This window comes from Equus quagga, chromosome 11 (genome assembly GCF_021613505.1).
Source record: "Equus quagga isolate Etosha38 chromosome 11, UCLA_HA_Equagga_1.0, whole genome shotgun sequence".
Classification (NCBI taxonomy): domain Eukaryota; kingdom Metazoa; phylum Chordata; class Mammalia; order Perissodactyla; family Equidae; genus Equus; species Equus quagga.
The window spans coordinates 97,741,449-97,761,456 of record NC_060277.1 but is presented as its reverse complement, the minus strand read 5'-3'; the positions used below and the strand labels follow the sequence as shown (position 1 = coordinate 97,761,456).

Below are 20,008 nucleotides of genomic sequence, written 5' to 3'. Positions count from 1 at the left end.
TTTCTTCCAGATCAAGTCACACTAAAAGAAATTCTAATTTAGAGAGGTCTAATTGAGTGATGCAGACAGACTTAATGGATCCAGAGTGTAGGTGAGCGTCAGACATGGAGTCAGTTAGCTGCACCACTGACCACTCTCTAAATACTTGGTCTTATGCCACCCAGCCTCTTTCGAATCTATATTGTCATCTGTAAAACGGAGGTAGCATCTACCCAGAGGATCGTTGTAAGGGTTAAAGACAATGCTTGTTAGAATTCCCCTGCACACTGCCTGCCTCTCCCTCCAGAAGGAGCCAGTGGCCGGCGAGGGGGAGCAGGCTGGGGAAGAAGTGGAAAGTCCCTGACAACAGATGGGAAAGTTACCATGTTGTGGGTGGTCCTGAATTCAGCACACCCTTCCTTGTCCCTCTCCTACTCTCTCCTCCTTGTTGGGCTTCCTGGCCCTAACTGGAAACTTCAGGCTGTTCTCTCTATGGTGTTGGAGGAGGAGAACGGGTGGGGGAAGGAGGGGGCTAGAACTTGAAGCTCTACACAGTCTAAGGCACAGCTGTGCTATATATAGCCCAAGGGAGCTCAGTGACCAGACAGGGGAAGGGAGGGATGTGCAGCTTTTGCCTTGAGCTGAGAAGCACTGCGAGTGAGGGGATGATGAAGAATAAACTGGACAAGGAACAGAGGATGCTGAGAGTTGGGGCTGGAATGGGAAGGACCCAGGCTGAAGGGCTGAGGGGAATCACGGGGGAGAAAATGTTAGGCTATCTAATAGTATCTCAGGGACTTGAGGGGTAAAGAGTGGGGTAACAGGAACAGGCAGGGGCAGTGGAAGTTTCCAGATGACATGGCTAGGCTAAGGCAGCCTCTAGACAGTGCCTGGGGTGGGGAGGGTGGGAGGTCCCCTCTCCTTCTAAAAACAGGCACTGGGTTCCAAGGACTTTGCAGCATTTGTCCAAGGACAGCCCTGAGAGCCACAGGCCTGGCTTTGGTACCCACTAATCTTTCTGGGGAGACTGCTCACATATTTTAAAAGATTCTAAGAGGGTGTGGATAACAGCAGTTAGAAGGCTGAATCAGACTGTGGTGGTGCTGACATAGAGTCATGTCTTGTGAGGGAACAGTTTTGAATTTGGGAAGACACCAGTACGGACCCCTGTCTCAGATGACCAGTGCATGCTCCAGAGATTTGAAATGTTTTGCTAAGGTTCTAGTTAAGGTGCTTTTGCATACCCAAAAGGCTTCCTTTTAGGCTTCCTCTAAAGTACACTATGGGAGGGGAATAATGTCTTGAGACCCTACAAGGTTTAGACACTTTACATACTTTCTTTAATCTTCACAACAGCCTCAACAGGTAGATCTCATTATCCCCATTTTACAGATGAGGAAACCAATGGCTCAGAGAGGTTAAGAACAGCCTGATCACACAGCAAGTAAATGGCTGAGCTATCCAACCAATAATGATAACCACTATAGACCACTTTACAGTGGAAAATTACTGTATAGCAATGTGATTTCATATACAGCACATTCTCACACCATCTTAGAAGTATGAGTAAACAAGAGTGCAAACACCTGGGCAGAGTGGACTTCTGAACCCAGGGCTTCCAGAAATTTAGGACTATACACCTACCCTACTGCTGCTCAGCAAGGCAGGGTAGGTCCTGAGCCAGCATACTGCATTCTGGGCATGGCCAAACGTCTTTGCCAGGTGAGTGGTACCAGAGCAGGACATTTCAACTCCGATACCCTTCTTCCCACTCCCAACTTCTGCACAAACTTCACCTACCCCTTATTTGCAAATAGATTAACCTTACTAGCAAGGCTCTGGGAAACACTGGTGGGGGCTCATCTTACCGTTCTGTCTATACTACTTGAATTACCTATTCAAAAAAAATTTTGACAACAGAAAAGTCTGCTTCATCCAACAACACTGTGGCAGGGAGAAGCAGTATAATGTATTCCACAGGTTAACTGAAACTGCTGGGGATTATGCGGAGAGGGGTTGTGTTACTAATACCCTCTTCCCATTAACACATGAAATCAAGAGCTTCTTTAACAATTCTCCTTTATGATGCCACCAGTCTTGGGTAGGCAGTGCTTCTTGTTGTCAACAGGGAGATTGCCCAAATCCTACCTCTCGGGCCTCTGTTCTCACCCCCTGGAACAGACAAATCTGCTCTGAGTTTACCAGCCAAGTGGGGACCCTGGAATGTAATGGAAATAGTGACACACTGCAGTCTTCAAGTTGACCCTACAGTTCCCAAACCACAGAGCCCCAGGGTGACTCTCAAGTTCAAAAACCGGGTTTTGATCCTTTCCTGCTTGGGCCCCATGTGAATAAAAAGTGATGTGGTTCTCACAGCACCCAGCCCCACACTCCCTGCCAGAAGCTGGAAACCAGACCTATTTCCCTATTTGAAACTTGAGGCTTTTTTCCTTCCCTCTGGTTGCCTGTCTTTTTGTGCTAGCAATGACAAGAGCCTTCATTCACACATTCACTCTGCACTCTGCATATACTTGCTAAGCACCTGCTATGTGCTGGGCTCTGCTCTAGGAGCTGGGACACAGTGGTCCCACCTTCAGGAAACTCATATTCTAGTGGTTGCCCTGGTTTGCTCCGGACCCTGGTGAATGCCTGGACCAGAGATCCTCTGGCTTAGGTTTCTGGCCTCAGTTTCCCCATCTGTAACTGGATTAAAGGATGTGACTAGCTGGCAAGGTGATAGAGGAAAGAAAGAAGGTCCTGACTAGGAGACAAGAGCCTTCAGTTGTGTTCTGATTTTTTAACTTTCTGCAGGTAAAACAACCTAGCTTCCTGAGGTCTCATTACTTCCATGTTTAAAAGGTTGCTCTACCAGAAGAAAGATGGGGCTGCAGGCTTGGTAGTAAGGTAACAAATATGGAAAGTATATTGTTCCCAATCTCCATGAAGAACAGGCAATGCTAAAAGATGGGAAGCCTTCCCTGGCAGGTTCATCCATGAATTTATAGGAGAATAATACCTAATGAGCATCTGTTTATATATATTATTTATCTATAATATGTAATACACATTTGTTTATATATTATTTATATGTTATATATACATATACATAGTCAAATGTTTTAATACCATTTTAAAGGTTTTTATTGAAGTCTTACTTTGCCACACAGTAGTGTACAGCTCCACTGTGGCAACTGAGCACGCCTGTGTATCAGCATCCAGATCAAGAATGGAACGGGACCAGCCCCCGGAAGCCCTCTCAAGCTCCCTTCCAGTGACTGTCCTTCCCCCAGGGTAGCCACCATCCTTATTTCTGACAGCACAGATTAGTTCTGCCTGTTTTTGAACTTTATATAAATGGAAACTTGTGGGATTTATCTGTCTCGCCGTGTGTAATTGTAGATTGTTCATTCCCATTGCTGCATAATGTGCCGTCGTGTGAAGAAAAGTTTATCTATCCTTTCTACAGTTGATGGGCATTTTTGGTAGTTTCCAGTTTTTTGGCTATTACAAATAGTGCTGCTATGAATACTCTAGTACAAATATTTTGGTGAACATTTGTACACATTGCTGTGGAATTCCCACGGAATTGCAGGGTCATAGTGTATTCATAGATTCAGCTTTTGTAAATATTGCCAAACAGTGTTCCAAAGTGATTTGTACTAATCTATATTTGCACTAACAGGATGTGAGAGTTTTAATATTTTAACCAGCAAGTACAATGATGTCTCCTGTGTTATTTTAGTTAACCTGTTCTTTATTCTTATTTTCATATATTTAGGGTCTTCACACTTGTCATTTTAAATACATTTGTAGGGAGGTAATGTGATAACAGGGCAGGGGGGCTTGGCAAGTACAGGAGGAGGAGAACTTAAATACAGAGGCCAAGCAGGTAATGAAAATGATTCAAGTAGCTGACTGAGGACAGCGCCTGCCCTGGATAAACAGATGTTACTCAGAAGTAGCTGCCACATGAAAATAAGGCTCAAAGCGAGTAAATTTTTTGACTATTTGGAGAGAAGCTAGAAATCTGGATTTTAAAAATTTGGCGATTAATTTATGTTTTTGGAAAACATGGTACTGGCCAGACTCCCAGCCCTCAAGTTTTCAATCTTTGGTCTAGCCGTTAGGGCCTGGCTTTTTGGGTGAAGGTGGGGGTCTGACCTGAGGTAAGTCACCTCACTTGTTAGAGCTTAATTTCCTCTCTAGTCAAAAAGATGAAATAAAAGCCTATCCTTTCGTATTATGATGGCCGAATGAGATCATTCAGGAGCACAGGAGTTGTCAAACACCATACAAAGTAAAGTGCTCTCTCATCTCCTCGGTACGCCGTCTGTTGTTACGCACGCACTCGCTTAACGAGTTCAGATTCCTACGAGACAGTTTAACACCGGAGATTCCTTTGCATACAAATATTTAGAAAGTCCTTTGAATGGGATACTGCTGGGATGCAAGGGGTTAAAAGGAAATGGCCTATTAGGGTCTTGCTAATCCGGGAAGTCCAAGATCTCAAAAGTATTTAGCACGCCACTAAAAGCCACGACTCAAAAGAGATAGGATGGTTAACCCGACGAGGGCCCGTAGAATCCTCGAGTAATTGAAGAGTAGAACCTAGAAAAGGCATCAGCATCCCGTGTTAGACTGGACCCAGGGCTTGGCTGAGCGCACAGAAGACAACTCCGGGGTTCGCTGGACCAACCCAGGATAGCCAGGTAAGGCGTGTCCTCACGCGCGGTTAGTAGCCGGCTGAAAGGGAGGCACGGCCCGCGGGGCACTCCCGCCTCGAGAATCAAGCTGGAGGAATGAATCATCCTGGAGGCGAAGTCTGCGCGCACCTGGGGTCCGGACTCCACGCGGGTGTGTGCTACCCGCGCCGCGCCTCCGCCGCGTCCCAGACCGCCCGGGAGCGCGCGCGGGCCCGACCGCCGAAAGTTGGACGTTCGCGCCGCCGCCTGCTCGCTCCGCGGCGCCCCCTCCCACTCGAGCGCCACGTGCCGCGCGCCCCCCGCTCCCGGATCGCCGCGGGACGCCCCCGCCCCCACCGCGGCGCGTAGTGCGCAGGCGCCTCCCCGCGGCTCCGGGCGGCGGGAGCGGCTTTGGCCTCGGCTGGAGACGGAGGCGAAGGCGGCGGCGGCGAGAGAGGAGGAGGAGAGGCGAGGGCGGCGGCGAAGGCGATGGCGACGCGGGGCACATGAGGCGGCGGCCGGCGGGACGGGCCGAGGCCCGGCGGAGGAGGCGGCTCCGGGAGAACCCGCTATTCGGTGAGGAGCGGCCGCGAGGCCGGCTGAGGAGAAGCGGGCAAGGGGCGGGGCCCGGGGGGAGGCGGGAGAACTTGCGGGGAGGCCGGCCAGGGGCCGAGGAGGACGGGCTCCGGCCGAGGGGGCGCCGGGGCGGGGAGGGGGCGCCGCCGAGCCCGGAGGGGCGTCGCGACCCGCGCCCACCGCTGCCCCGGCGCGTCCTCCCCCTTTGTCCGCGGGCGCGCGTCTCCCAAATTGGGAGGGAACCGGCTCGGGGGCGGGCTGGGCCGCGGCGGCCGGGCGGGCGGGGAGCCGGGACCCTGGGCGCGCACTGGGGCGGCGCTCGCAGGTCCTCGGGCGGTTAGGGGCGCAGGGCCGCGCCGGGGCCGCCGCTCGCCACCGGGGTTCGCGGGCTGCCCTTTGTCTCCGCCGCTCGGCCCCTGGCGGCTCCCCGGGCGCCGCGCGCTTCGTTCGGCGCCCCTCCAGCGTCGCCGCCGGGACCCCAGCCTCCCGGGCACGTTTCCGAGAACACTGCGCCCGAGGGCTGGGAGCGGGCGCGGGCTGGGCGGGAATGGGGCATCGCCTCTTGATAAAGACGTTCCCTTTACTTAAAATGATTTTTTTCCACTTGGTGAAACTTTGGACGACTGTTGTTTTTTTCAACCCTTCGGTCTCCAGATTCAAAATTAAGAGAAGGCGCTAACGCTGGGATTGTGGCCGGTTGCGGTTGGCGGCCGCGTTGGGAGCTGTTGAGTTGAAAAGATTTATGTGAATGTGTGGTTCAGAATCTGGGGGGTTTTTTTTTCTTTTCTTTTTTTGCGATTGTTTCTAGAATTGGGATTACCTTTTCGTTGCGCAGTGGGCGGGTTTGGTTTTATCTGTTGAAGGAATTTTTGTCCTTTGAAAACTGGCCAATGGTGCAGATTTCCATTGTGCTCACGCTTTATTTTGTTAGCCTCGAGACTGTACTTTGGAACCGCGTAAATCAAGTTAGAATAAGTTCTGCATGAGCTTTATCTTGTATGCCTGATACGTCTAAGGTGATTATACGTGTTGTGTCTGTGATCAAGTGAGTACATGTGAAAGCGCTGTGGAGATCAAACTCTGTAAATGAAAGCGGTTCTAATTCCCTGGTAGACGGAGAACAGCGTGTCTCGTGTACAGTAATATCTGTAGGAAAAAGGATTAATAATGTAATTTAGGGGCCAAATCCTTTACACCCTAAAGAGAGTTTAGATATTATTCAGAATAAGCGTGCAGAAGAAAAAACTTAATTACAGAGCTCCTCACTAAAAATATTGTGGATTATGGTTACCTTTGCTGGGGTTTTTTGGTTCCATTTTTTTGGAATTTAGCATGGAGTTGTGTATTGCAGCTGCTTTGGATTTCTTAAATGCTATGTAATGGCAGAATTAAAGAAACATGAACTGACTCTTCTGGGTAAAAGGGAAAAAGCTCTGGTAAACAAATCTGTGTCTTAGTTTTTGCCAGATGTTTTCGAGTAGTGTTGTAGGCAGAGGACATTTTGAGAGTGCAAAGAAGCTCTATGGAAGTTCTTTTATTATTTGTCCTGATTTGTAATAGTTTAATATTATTTACTACTTATCTTAAACTCTTGTGCACTTTTCCAAAGTATGTCAAATAATCTCTTTCAAAAGCTGTTTCAGAGTGTTTTTAGGTTGTGTGACTATAGAATTGGTTTTCTACTTGTGCTGGGTAGCCACCACAGTTCTCTTAAATGGAGCAAAGGACCCAGTAACTTTCTGTTCAGTTCATGAAGGTAGAATTGAGTTGTAGTCTTTAATCCAAAGGGTTCAAGAAGTTAAAATATCTTCAACATAATCTTACTTATAAATGCTGTTACTCTTGATAATTGTTTTTTATTCTTGTTTCATATTTGTATAAGTCAGCCAAAGGGAAGGGAAACAGGGTCTGTCTGACTAGCTCCCCCTTCCCCCCAAGTTCACCTATCAATTCAGTAATTGGGATCTTAGAATACAGAATATATAACTAAAATCCACAGCACCATTCTCTTAATAAATACACAATTTGTTCCATGCCTAATTCAGTGCAAAATGATGAGTTCCAAAAAGCCGTTTTGTTATTTGAAGTTATATTTCAAATTAAACATGTTCCTTTTATTATTATTATTATTAATCTGGATAGTTAAGTGTAACTGGAGGTGTAATTGCTTATTTTTGAAATCATGCTTTTCACGTAGCATTGAAAGATGTGTGGTTTCTATCAAAAATAATCTGATAAGAATTTAGGCAAAGGGAGGATGGGATTGGGGTTTTATTTTGCCTTTGTAGACCATTCCTTTGAGAAGATAGATTTTAGTTGATATCATTAGCCTGAAACTTAGACATAGAAAACAGTTCTGAACTGTTAATATCAGCTAAGTGCTAACAGTTGTTTTTACACATGCTACTGCAACTGATGAGTTTAGTTTGTGGGTAACTAAGGACCTGTTCTGTTACTCTAAGTCTGAGCACTGCTATTTTCTACAACTCTCAAGAATGAATGACCAGACTGTCGACACTGGTGGGCATACAGTAGTACATTCTTGAGTTTTGCAAACACTGCAGTTGCTGACAGCGCTCTGGTTTATCGTTCAGACCTGTGGAATGTGTTGCTCAAAGGGTTTTTTCCCTAAGACAAGGGTGGGATCTCTTTGCATCGCATAACATTCTATTTCTAAAGAAATGAAGTGTTCTGTGGAATGAGTAGAGCCTTCAGTTCAAGCTTGTCCTTTGAGGCTATATTACTGTAGCACCTGCACAGAAAAACACTTCTTGGATGAAAGTGTTCCGGTGCCCATTCATTCATTTAGTGAAATTTTTTTTTCAGTCAAATACATATGTTAGGCACTGAGCTAGATGCTGAAGATTCAAAGACGAATACTACGTGGTTTTTGCTCTCCAAATGCTTATAAATTTAACATGCCAAAAAAGTTAAGCAATCTTGAAATTATCTAAAATCATTGAAACAAAAGAAATGTATGGAATCTCAGAGTAAGTTTTGATGTTTTTTTCTCTATAGACTATGGAATAAACTTCGTACATCCCTGTTCTTGTCCTTTTTAATCTCTAAACTGTATTCAAATCTCACAGTTATAAAGGTTGTTTTCATCTACATCTTTATAGAATTTATCAGTTTTGACTGAATTTATTATTACTTAACTGAGTTAGAACATTCCTTTTGGGAATGTTCAGAGTAAAATGGATCTGGACTCTGTCTATTTCTGGGGAATTCCCTTTCACTCATTCTTGGACCTTGGATTCCTAATTGGCTATCTGGAGTAGGTGTTTATTTGGATTCAAAAATTTCCTTCCTGAAATACTGTCTTCTCATGTTCTAATTTTCCCTCCTTGCTGGCTGACTATTCCTTCAGGGTTTTTCCCCCACTCTTCTTCTACCAGATCTTCAATTGATCGTCTTTCTCAAGTTTTGGTCCTTAGTCTTCCCTCTAATCTTACCCAGTCTGTGGCTTCAGTTACCATATATATTTTGAATGCTCCCAAGTTGTTATCTGAAGTTCAAACCCCTTTTCTGATCCCAGCTGCCTGCTCGACATCTCCACTTAGATACTCAGAGGTACTTTGAATTGAGTTGCCCAGATGAGCTCTTGATCTTGGCTCCAAACCCAGACCTTCTTCACTGTACCCTGTTTTATTAAGTGGCTCTACCAACAGTCTACTGAGGCCAGACTCTTGCAGGTCCTCTCCACGGCCGTTCTCCCCATCCTGGTCTAGACCACCTTTTCCTGAGACTCTTATAGTAAATTCTAAATGGTTTTTCCTCATTCACCTTATTAAAAAAAAAAAAAAGAGTAATAGGAGATATTTAAGACAGAAGAAGTAATAAATAATACTACAATAAAATACTTGCATGCCCACCTTGCAGCTTAAGAAATAAGACGTTACCAGTACAGTTGAAGTCTTCTGTGTTCCCTCCCTGTTTGCATCCTCTGTCCCCCCACCTCCGTTTTAGGCTTCCTTACCAGAGGTAATCACCAACTGGAATTTAGTATTCCCTCGCATTTCTTTATACTTTTACTATGTTTGTGTATACCCCTAAGCAATATATCCTCATCTACTCTCCTCACAGCATCGAGAATTGTCATTATGAAACAAATTTGATCAAGTCACTTCTGAAAACCTCTTTTTTCCCTTTAAAGCTTTCAATCTTCATTTAACAAGGTGCCATCTGGCCTTGCCTACTTCTCCAGCATCATTTCTTTGTAAGTTATTTCTGATTATGGATGGTCTAGCCATACTAATCTTTTTTTCCTATTCCCTGAAGGTTCAAAGCTCACTTGAGAGCCTTTGTCCATGCTGTAGCTAATCCCTGTGCCTGGAAGGCAGCTCCTCATTCTTCAGAACTTGCTTAAATATCACTTCTGCAGAGAAACCTCTGATTCTCCTAGGTTAGGGACCCCAATAATACACTCTTACAGCACCCTGCACTTCTCTTTTGTAGGACTTATCACAATATTAATTAATTTATTTGTAGAATGCCTATTTCACCGTTGGCCTGTACTGTATATTCCATGAAGTCAAGAGTAATGTCTCTCTTGGATAGCCCAGTGTCCCCAGCAACTAGCTCATAGTTCATTTATGATTTGACAATTATTTGAATGCTTACCAATTTCTTTTTTATTTGTAGTTGCTGATTGTACTGAAGTGACTTTTTGGCAAAGCTCTTGTTCTAAATAGAAGCCTCATTATTGTATCTTATTTTTTGCATTATTAGTTGTATATGTCAATACAGTCCTAGGGCCTTACTAAATACTTAGTATTTACTGATGTAAACTTACTAATAGCCATGGCCTGATCAATCTTCGGCAGTTTTAATAGACCCAAAAACACAGTGGTATAGTTTACACAATGGGACTCTTGCCTCCAGGAAGATAATCACAGCTAGTTTTAGGCAGGCTATGAGATGGAATAAAGCAATCGAAGATTAGGTTTTTTTCTTTGACATACTTTACCTGGGTCTGATTTTAATTTCTTCCCGTTTCCTGGGCCAAGGGTCAGTATAATGAATGTCCCAAGAAACTTGGATATATTATGCAGTTATACAAGGCTGACATTGATAGCTTTGTACTTCAGTATTTCACTTTATTGACTTTTTTTTTAAGATTTTAAAAAAATTTTTCGTTTTTCTCCTCAAAGCCCTCCAGTACATAGTTGTATATTTTTAGTTGTGGATCCTTCCAGTTGTGGCATGTGGGGTGCCGCCACAGTGTGGCCTGGTGAGCAGTGCCATGTCCGCGCCCAGGATTCGAACCAGTGAAACCCTGAGCCACAGAAGCAGAGGGCGAGACCTTAACCACTCCGCCACGGGGCCGGCCCCTTGACTTTTCAAAAATTGTTTTTTGGAGTAGGTAATATATTATGTAGTACAAAATCCTAAAGGTATAAAAGGATATAAAGTGAAAAGTAAGTCTTTTTTTTCTGTTGTCACTCGTTTTTTTTCCTACCGAAATAATTAGTTTACTTTTTTTGTGAATTCTTATAGAGCTAACAGTACATTCAATATTCCCGCACACGCGTACATAAATGGTGGCATACTGTACACACTGTTCTACAGTCTGCATTTTTTGCTAATATTTCTTAGTTTCATCTCGTTACAGATAGAGTGGTCTCATTCTTTTTTACTAGATGTGCTATAATTTGTTTACCCAGTCCCTTACTGATAAATGTTTAGATTGTTTCCAGCCCATTATCAACAGTGCTGCAAGGAATATTCTTGTACATTATTTTGTATGTCTGTAAGCATATTTGTTAGATAAATATTAAGAATTGGAATTGCTGGATCAAAAGATATCTACATTTTGATTTTTTTTTTAATGATTTTATTTTTTTCCTTTTTCTCCCCAAAGCCTCCCGGTACATAGTTGTATATTCTTCATTGTGGGCCCTTCTAGTTGTGGCATGTGGGACGCTGCCTCAGCATGGTTTGATGAGCAGTGCCATGTCTGCGCCCAGGATTCGAACCAGTGAAACACTGGGCCGTCTGCAGCGGAGCGCGCAAACTTAACCACTCGGCCGCGCAGCCAGCCCCTCTGCATTTTGATTTTTGATGGTTATTTCCATGTGGTCTCTTATAGAAGCTGTACCAGCTTACCCCACCACTTCCAATAAAGGATAAAGAGTGCCTCTTTCAGTACACCCTTCCTTGTCAGTGATCTGTTATCAATTTTTTTTTTTAAGATTTTATTTTTTTCCTTTTTCTCCCAAAGCTCCCCGGTACATAGTTGTGTATTTTTAGTTGTGGGTCCTTCTAGTTGTGGCATGTGGGATGCCACCTCAGCATGGCCTGATGAGTGGTGACATGTCCGCGCCCAGGATTCGAACCAGTGAAACCCTGGACCGCCAAAGTGGAGCATGCACACTTAACCACTTGGCCACAGGGCCAGCCTCGCAATTTTTAAATCTTTTTCCAGTCAGATAAATGAAAGTATATTGATGTAGTTGTAATTTGTAACTCTTTAATTATAAGTGATATTGAGTATCTTTTCATATTATGTCATTAAAAGCCATTTATATATCTTTTTCTGAGAACTGTCTCTTCATATCCATTGCACATTTTCCTATTGAGTGGTCTTTAGAGAAATTAGCCTTTTATTCTAAGAATTGCAAATAATTTTAAACATTCAGTATATCTTTTGAGTTGTTTATAGTTTTTTTTGTTTTCCAGAGTTACATTTTATAGAATTGAATTTGTCATTTCTTTCATTTGACCTCTAGGTTTTGTGTCATTTTCGAAAAATCTTCTCTACTCACATTATTAAGACAAAAAATCCCTGTTTTCTTGTATGTTTATGGTTTTGTTTTTTTTTTCACTTTTGTGTTTTAAAGATTGGCACCTGAGCTAATATCCCTTGCCAATCTTCTTTTTTTTTTCCTTCTCCCCAAAGCGCCCCCAGTACATAGTTGTATATTCTAGTTGCAGGTCCTTCTGGTTCTGCTATGTGGGACGCCGCCTCAGCATGTCTTGATGAGCGGTGTCATGTCCATGCCCAGGATTCGAACCAGTGAAACCCTGGACCACCGAAGCAGAGCATGCAAACTTAACCACTGAGCCACGGGGCCGGCCCCAATTCATTGCTATTTTAAATGGGATCTTTTCTTCAGATATTGCTTGTATATCACTATCAACTTTTTCAGTGACTTTCTGTGTGGCCTTCAAGTTAAGTTAATTAAATAAGTAATAAATAAATGAAATGAAATGGAAACGCTAAATCCACATAGTATAGCAAAAGATCATTAGGTTCTGAGTTGTATTCTAGGCTTTACAACTGATTAGTTGTGTGATCTTAAACGAGTCATGATCTTCAGTATCCTCTTCAGTAAAATAAGGATATTAATCTCATACTGTGGTGTCAAACAATGGGCCACTGCAAAATAGTTGAAAGATAACCTTGGAATCCATGCAAGTAGTATCAATGCACTGCATAAATAATATCTTACAGGGGGCCAGCCCAGTGGCGCAGCAGTTAAGTGCGTAGGTTCTGCTTTGGCAGCCCGGGGTTCACCGGTTCGTATCCCGGGTGTGAGGAAGATAGGCGTGGATGTTAGCTCAGGGCCAGTCTTCCTCAGCAAAAAGAGGAGGATTGGCAGCAGTTAGCTCAGGGCTAATCTTCCTCAATAAATAAATAAATAAAGCTTTACTAGTTTATGATAGAGTTTTATCTTTATGTGTTTTCACCAGAGACAGATAATAAATGTATAACTACTATTATATAGGGCATAGGGCTCCAGGAAATCTTTTGCAGTTACATAAAGGTCCTCAGACTCTAAAAGTTGGGGACTACTAGCCTAGTCTATCTCTAACGTTTCTTTTACCACTAATAGTGCATGAACCTATGAAACTGTGTGTTTGTGATTTTGGGTGATAAGGGTGTTTGTTTCTTTCTTAAAGTGATTTTTAAGCCTATAAAGTCAGAAGTGTTAGTTCTTGGGATCTATTTTTAAAAGACCTGATTGATTAGCCTATCTAGATTTGAATAGAAAATGCTTTAGTGAGAGAGGCCAGTGTGTTGTTTGTCTAACTCAAATGCCTTGCTTTGACCTCACATTCCATTTCAGTAGATGTTCATGTTATTCAGAGTGACAGCTTTGTATTTATTATAGGTTGAGTTGTTCAAACAGATCTGCACTTCTCTGGTTCACTTGAAAAGGAAAACTTTCTTTTAAGTTTGGAAAAATTATTAGGAATTGGGGGAGTATCTCATTTCTTTTAGTGAACTGTGCATCTGAAGCCATTGTATCCTATTATATTTGAACTTTGAAAAGGAAAAAAGGATGGAAAAATATGTTTATGATTTGAGGTATATCCTGCCTCGGAGGAAAATTAAATGTACATAGCTTGCAAAGCATTCTACTAGATAGATTTATTTTGGCTACCAGTTAATTATGGTTACTAGTTCAATGAGAAATTTAAAGCAACTTTAGGATTTTGAACCCCAAGTAGGATGCTTTTTTTTTTTTTTAAACTTTTTATTGAGATTATGATAGTTTACAATCTTGTGAAATTTCAGTTGTACATTATTGTCAGTCGTGTTGTCGGTGTACCACTTCACCCTTTGTGCCCACCACCCACCCCCATTTTCCCTGGTAGCCGATAATCTGTTCTCTTTGTCTGCATGTTTAACTTGGCACATATGAGTGGAGTCGGACAGAGATTGTCTTTCTCTATCTGGCTTGTTTCACTTAACATAATACCCTCAAGGTCCATCCATGTTGTTGTGAATGGGGTGATTGTATCCTTTTTTATGGCTGAGTAGTATTCCATTGTGTATATATACCATATCTTCTTTATCCAATCATCAGTTGATGGGCACTTAGGTTGCTTCCATGTCTTGGCTATTGTAAATAACACTGCAATGAACATAGGGGTGCATGGGACTTTTGGAATTGCTGATTTCAAGTTCTTTCGGTAGATAGCCGGTAGTGGGAAGGCTGGGTCATATAGTATTTATATTTTTAATTTTTTGAGAAATCTCCATACTGTTTTCCATAATGGCTGCACCAGTTTGCATTCCCACCAGCAGTGTATGAGGGTTCCTTTTTCTCCACAACCTCTCCAACATTTACTTTTTGTTTTGTTTTGTTTTAAAGATTGGCACCTGAGCTAACAACTGTTGCCAATCTTTTTTTTTTTTTCTGCTTTATCTCCGGACCCCCCTACATAGTTGTATATCTTAGTTGCATGTCCTTCTAGTGGCATGTGGGACGCCTCCTCAACGTGGCCTGACAAGTGGTGCCATGTCCGTGCTCAGGATCCAAACCGGCGAAACCGTGGGCCGCCACAGTAGAGCGCATGAACTTAACCACTTGGCCATGGGGCCAGCCCCTCTTTTGGTTATTTTTGCTATTCTCATGGGTGTAAGGTGATATCTTAGTGTAGTTTTGATTTGCATTTCCCTGATGATCAGTGATGATGAACGTCTTTTCATGCGTCTATTGGCCATCCGTATATCTTCTTTGGAGAAATGTCTGTTCATGTCCCCTGCCCATTTTTTGATTGGGTTGTTTGATCTTTTTGTTGTTGAGTTGTGTGAGTTCTTTATGTATTATGGAGATTAACCCTTTGTCGGATATATGACTTGTAAATATTTCTTCCCAATTAGCTGGTTGTTTTTTTGTTTCAATCCTGTTTTCCCTTGCCTTGAAGAAGCTCTGTAGTCTGATGAAATCCCGTTTGTTTATTCTTTCTATTGTTTCCTTTGTCTGAGAAGACATGGTGTCCAAAAAGATCCTTTTAATACTGATGTCAAAGAGCATACTGCCTATATTTTATTCTAGAAGCCTATGGTTTCAGCTCTTACCTTTAGGTCTTTGATCCATTTTGAGTTTATTTTGGTGAATGGTGAAAAAGAATGGTCAATTTTTACATGTGGCTTTCCAGTTTTCCCAGCACCATTTGTTGAAAAGACTTTCTTTTCTCCATTGTATGCCCTCAGCTCCTTTGTCCAAGATTAGCTGTCCATAGATGTGTGCTTTTATTTCTGGGCTTTCAATTCTGTTCCGTTGATCTGTGTGCCTGTTTTTGTACCAGTAGCATGCTGTTTTGATTACTGTAGCTTTGTAGTATGTTTTGAAGTCAGGGATTGTGATGCCTCCAGCTTTGGTTTTTTTTCCTCAGGATTGCTTTAGCAATTCGGGGTCTTTTGTTGCCTCATATGAATTTTAGGATTCTTTGTTTTATTTCTGTAAAGAATGTCATTGGGATTCTGATTGGGATTGCGTTGAATATGTAGATTGCTTTAGGTAGTATGGACATTTTAATGTCTTTCCATCTCTTTATGTCATCATCCATTTCTTTCAGGAAAGTCTTGTAGTTTTTGTTGTATAGGTCTTTCACTTCCTTTGTTAAATTCACCCCAAGGTATTTTATTCTTTTTGTTGCAATTGTGAATGGTATTGTGTTCTTGAGTTCTTTTTCTGTTCGTTTAGAGTATAGAAATGCTACTGATTTATGTAAGTTGATTCTATACCCTGCAACTTTGCTCTAGTTGTTGATTATTTCTAATAGCTTTCCAATGGATTCTTTGGGGTTTTCTATATATAAGATCATGTCGTCTGTGAACAGCTAAGGTTTCACTTCTTCACTCCTGTTTGGATTCCTTTTATTCCTTTCTCTTGCCTAATTGCTCTGGCCAAAACCTCCAGTACTATGTTGAATAAGAGTGGTGATAGAGGGCATCCTTGTCTTGTTTCTGTTCTCGGGGGGATGGCACTCAGTTTTTGCCCATTGAGTATGATGTTGGCTGTGGGTTTGTCATATATGGCCTTTTTTCTGTGAGGTAATTTCCTTCTATCCCTATTTCGTTAAGAGTTTTTATCATAAATGGCTGTTGGATCTTGTCAGATGCTTTCTCTGCATCTATTGAGATGATCATGTGGTTTTTATTCCTCAATTTATTGATGTAGTCTATCATGTTGATTGATTTGCGGATGTTGAACCATCCCTGTGTCCCTGGTATGAATCCCATTTGATCGTGATGTATGATCCTTTTGATGTATTGCTGAATTTGGGTTGCCAAAATTTTGTTGAGAATTTTTGCGTCTGTGTTCATCAGGGATATTGGCCTTTACTTCTCTCAAGTAGGATGCTTTTAATAGTTAGAAGCTTTATTTCCTACTGGTTTTTATTTTGCCTCAGGAAACTGTTTTTTTGCCTTCGTGGTTTGAAATTACGTACTTATCAGCACAGTTTCTTGAGATAGGAAAATGGAGATGAGATCAGTGCTCAGAGTAGTGGTAAGATTCCAGTTCAGCTAATCCTCAAAGCCTTAAAGTAACAGAATATTTTGGTTTAAAAAAATCTGTCTAGGGGCTGGCCTCATGGCCGAGTGGTTAAGTTCGTGCGCTCCGCTGCAGGCGGCCCAGTGTTTCGTTGGTTCACATCCTGGGTGCGGACATGGCACTGCTCATCAAACCACGCTGAGGCAGCATCCCACATGCCACAACTAGAAGGACCCACAATGAAGAATATACAACTATGTACCGGGGGGCTTTGGGGAGAAAAAGGAAAAAAATAAAATCTAAAAAAAATAAATAAATAAAAATTAAAAAAGGGAGAGAGACCAGCACTTACCAAGTCCTTTTGAAAAAAAAAATCTGTCTAGGGGGCTGGCCCCGTGGCCGAGCGGTTAAGTTCGCGCGCTCTGCTGCAGGCGGCCCAGTGTTTCGTTGGTTTGAATCCTGGGCGCGGACATGACACTGCTCATCAAACCACGCTGAGGCAGCGTCCCACATGCCACAACTAGAAGGACCCACAACAAAGAATATACAACTATGTACCGGGGGGCTTTGGGGAGAAAAAGGAAAAAATAAAATCTTAAAAAAAAAAAAATAAATCTGTCTAGGGCAAGATATTAACATTTAGTATTTTCTCTCAGGAGATGTATCTTTTGGGTTTGACTGAATCTCCTGGGCATATTCTTATCCCAACAGAAGAATCCTTGGTGGTATGGAGAGAAAATGAAATGAAATGATTAGGACAGAAAGTATGAGTTTTGTAGTATTTTCACATGTCAAGTAAACATTTAATAGAACTCGCTTATAATGGAGACTGGTGAGTTCTTGGTGGCTGTTTTAATAATCAATTTCTCAAATAACAGTAATGCCGTCCAAATACTCAATATTAGACAGTCAATAACCAGCAGGTAGCAATGGCAGCAACAATGTATTTCAAGGGAATATTGGATATGTTAATTTTCTGTGTTGCTCTGGATCGTTTTATAGTGAGTCTCTAAAGGAATGAGAAGAGCAGCATATGGTACTAAGCTGCCGTAAAAGACATCATCTCAGAGTACTGCTATCTTTTGATATATCCTTACAAATTAAGAATCACCCTCCAGACTCACCATCCTATATTTTACCCTGGAGTGGAATTTTATGTAAGTTCTGGCTTGGGCTCCTTTATGTAAGGCAATGTTTTAACTGTACCAAAGGTTCTGTGAGATAGGTACACTTTTCTGTGATATATGCATCACTTAGTTAGATCTTTATGAATGTGTGCAAATATTACGAAATTTGTACCCTATCTACTTTTTAAATTTTTTTCCAGGGCTTTTCTTGCATGGTAAAGCTTTGCCAACTCCATTATAACATGTTTATTGTAGAAAATACTGAAAAGCAAATAGAAGAGAAAACATCCATAGGCCATTGTTAATGTTGGTGTATTTCTACCACTCAGGCATATTATGTTAGTCGAGGGGTTTTGGTTTTTTTTTTTGTTTCTACTATGGATGAGCGTTTTCTCTCTTAATGAGATGTTCTTTTAAAACAGGTCACAAATTGGCAGGCTTTATTCAGCCAATAAGATATTATTTAAATTGTTCTTCTACTAGTTGCCAACATGAAAAAAAAGGAGACAGCTAGGAGCGTAAGTTCATACAACTCCTATTTGGAAAAGTACTAATCTGCTAAAGCTGATGTGTGTGTGCCCTGTGACTAGCAATTCTGCTTCTAGGTATTCAACAGAAATCTATACATGTGTTCACCAGAAGACATATATAAAATGTTCGTAGTAGCTTTTTTAGCCCTGAACTGGAAACTGTTGACATGCCCATCAGCAGTAGAATGGATAAATTATGATATATCCACACAGTGACATTATAATAAAGCAAAGAGAGTGAACAGACTAGAGCTAAATGCAACAAGATTGGTGACTCACAACAGGTATTGAACAAAAGAAGTCAGACACAAAAGTATATATATATTTTTTTGCTGAGGAAGATTAGCCCTGAGTTAATATCTGTTGCCAATCTTCTTATTTTGCTTGAGGAAGATTAGCCCTGAGCTGACATCTGTGCCAGTCTTCTTCCACTTTATATGTGGGTTGCCACCACTGCATAGCTGATGAGTAGTGTTGGTCTGCGAACCCAGGCCACCAAAGTGGACTGTGCCAAACTTAACCACTATGCCATAGGGCTGCCCCCAAAAGTATATTCTTTATGATTGCGGTATGAGAGAGTCCATTCTGTATGATTCCATTTATATGAGAGTCAAGAACAGGTTAAACCAATAGGTCTCAACGTGCTGTGATATTGTTCCCCTGAGGGTGTTTGGCAATGTCTGAAGACATCTTTGGTTGTCACAACTGAAAGAGGCTGGGAATGCTACAAAGCATCCTACAATGCACAGGACATTCTCCCACAGCAAAGAATTACCAAAATGCCAAAGCTGGCCCTGGGCTAAACTAATCTGTGCTGTTATAGGTAAGGATGATGGTTCCCTTGGGTAGAAAGGGGCATGATTATGGCTCTAGGTGGCTGATAATGTTTTGTTCTTGATTTCAGTGCTGGTTACATGGGCATGTTCAGTTTGTGAAAATTCATTGAGCTGTACACTTGTATTTGTGCATCTTTCTGTAGGTATTTTATGCTTCAATCAAAAATTTACCAGAAAGTCAGACTTCACATAAAAATCCCGATTGAAGACTTCTTTTGAAAGATATGACAGGCTGGTAACTCCCACAGCTGTAGCTAATAAACAGTAGCCCCCCCCCCCCCTTTAGTGGAGACCTGTGTTCTCCAGGCCCCATTTTCCTATTTCAGTTACTTGTATCACCTCACTGGTATCTAGACGTGTAAAAAATGTCTTAAACAACTTTATTGAGATATAAGTCACACACCATACAGTTCACCTATTTAAAGTATACAATTTAATGTTTTCATATATTCACAGAGTTGTGTAGCCATTACCAGAATCTAATTTTAGAACATTTTCATTCCCCCAAAAATAGACCCCGTACCTATTAGCAGTCACTCCTATTCCCCCACTTCTCAGGCCTAGGCAACCACTAATCTACTTTTTGTCTCTATGTAATTATAGACATTTGAATTTTGTGATCTGTATTCTAAAACAAGATTTGTAATGGTTGTATGGTATTTCATCATTTCAAATTATGTAAAATTCTTCTTTTATTGGGCGTTTATTTAGGATAAATTACTAGGTGTGGAATTATTGATCAAAGGACATAAACATTTTATTTTTATTTTTATTTTTTTGTGGAAGATTAGCCCTGAACCAACATCTGCCGCCAATCCTCCTCTTTGTGCTGAGGAAGATTGGCCCTGAGCTAACATCTCTGCCCATCTTCCTCTGTTTTATATGTGGGACGCCTGTCACAACATGGCTTGAGAATCAGTGCGTAGGTCCACACCTGGGATCCCAAATGACGAACCCCAGCCCCCGAAGTGGAGTGTGCGAACTTAACTGCTGTGCCACCTGGCCAGCCCTGGACATAAACATTTTAAAGTTCTTGATAAATGT

At 42.1% G+C, this 20,008-nt stretch overlaps 1 protein-coding gene across 3 annotated transcripts in view; it reads left to right on the top strand.

Annotated features, from left to right (window-relative positions):
* The first annotated feature begins 4,502 nt into the window (after positions 1 to 4,502).
* Positions 4,503 to 20,008, top strand: part of GJC1 (gap junction protein gamma 1) — a 44,753-nt gene continuing 29,247 nt past the window's right edge. The window contains exon 1 of one of the 3 annotated variants that reach the window (XM_046677745.1): positions 4,503 to 4,688. The gene's annotated coding sequence lies outside the window, so the exon portion shown is untranslated. Of the gene's footprint in view, positions 4,689 to 5,139; positions 5,238 to 6,143; positions 6,254 to 20,008 lie in introns of those variants that run through there. The other 2 variants (XM_046677744.1, XM_046677750.1) reach the window with 2 other exon arrangements.